A 1,875-nucleotide genomic window follows, 5' to 3' on the forward strand; every position below is an offset into this window, starting at 1 on the left:
ACTGCTGTATTCTAAGAATTTTTACCTTTACTGAGTCTCCATTAAATGTAGGTGTTGAATGACAGTTTCTGATAGTTTTAGTTTCATTTAAATATTTGAAAAAACTCCAAAGTAGTTTGTCACATTAAAATGCAGCATTTACAAATGGTGTTTTCATTTTTCCATTTTTGCCCCATGGTGAAAGTCTCAGCTGCTGCTGTAGTGACATCACTTACAAAAAGCTTTATTTTTTAGATCAAAAGTAAACGGCCAGAAGAAGATGTGAAAGCAGGATTATCTTTAGGAAGAAAATTTGGGACATGGAGCAGGGGTGCAGGGTGGAAAGGGGGAAAGACAAGTTCCCAGGAAGACTTCTACATAATCCCTGATTTTCCTTTGTTACCATTTCATTTTGTTACCCCACCAGGAATTCATATGAAGCATGGTGCCTGGCATGTAATAAGTCCTCAGAACATGTTAGCTATTGTTCTCCGTTTTTTTAGTTAATCAGCACCAACTTTAAAAATGCCATTTCCGTTAGCTGGTTATAAATGCCATAAATCACACACACTTTAACTGAAATAGATTAAGGTGAAAGGAAGAAAGTGCTGAGCTCCTCTAATCATCATCAGAACTCGGCAGGATAACATGGGAACCTGAGGAGGTTCTGAAAGACAGGCTCAAGGTTTCACTGTGAGCAAACAGCAAATCCAGGCTGAGTGATGCCTATCGCAGACAGGACTTCAGCTCCCTTCCATGACCGCATTGCCTCCAACATGCAGGTGACACCAGTTACACCGAAGGAATAGATGGTGTGACCGGGAGAAATACTGTATGTGATTTTGAAAAATAGTTATATTTTTGGTGGTCAATACCTAAACTATTCTGTCTCCAGTAGAAGATCTTTTATGGTATTGCATAATTTCTGCATCCCAAACAAGGGGGCTACCAGAAAAGGTGAAGGTGTAAAGTCAAAGAAACCGAAGGAAACTGAACGAGAAAATGGGGGAGAGACCCCTTTTTTTTCTCCAACGTACACAACATAAAGCCCTTACCCCAGAACCCAGAACTAAATTGATATTCGTGGGCTAGTTACCATGTAGAACACTATTCCTAAAAGATGATCAGTTTTCCAGTTTCAAAAACTGACCTAGGAACAGAAGCTTGGAATACATTCACTTTTCTAAGTGGGGGATTGCCTATAGTTTCTCTAAACACCTTTATATGTGCTTGGAAACTTGGGTAGTATTCGTGTAACTCGAAAGTAGAGTCTAAGTGTCTACATGGTGACTTGCTTAAAAGAAATATGTTCTCTCATTTTGAAAAGCGAAGAACTATTGTCATTCATAAAAAAGAAATTTTTCTCTTGCGTGAGCTTTGGAAGTATGTGGATAACTAGGATATAGTGATTGGGAGGACTTCAAAAACGTTAAAGTGGAAGGTGTTAATTAATTGATCTTATCTTGCTCCTTTCCTTCTTCATTTGCCTTATAATTAGCGTTTTATTTATTTGGTTTGTTTGCTTGTTTTTAAATCCTGAAGTTGTCCATTTTTCACAGCCTTAGATCCCTTAATTGACTAAACTTTCACTACAAATAGATAACATTTCTGCTAGATGACAGTGCTTTTACTAACTTAGAAGTCTACTTATGTCCTTATTTAAATCTCTAACATGAGTAGGCATTTACAGCATGCTTTGCTTTGTAAATATTAACTTTCTTATGAAATGTACCTGTGCCTCTTGCCACTGGACTGAATTGATACCATCTATCTTCCTTCTCATCTTTAGACTTATTATTTACCCAACTTTTAACTTTTTCAACGTAAAGTAAAAATATCTCACTGCAATGAGAAAATTAATAAACAAAGTCAAAAGGGGCTACTTCTGAAAAAATA

The sequence above is a fragment of the Cynocephalus volans genome, chromosome 1 (assembly GCF_027409185.1).
Source record: "Cynocephalus volans isolate mCynVol1 chromosome 1, mCynVol1.pri, whole genome shotgun sequence".
NCBI classification, from domain to species: Eukaryota; Metazoa; Chordata; class Mammalia; order Dermoptera; family Cynocephalidae; genus Cynocephalus; species Cynocephalus volans.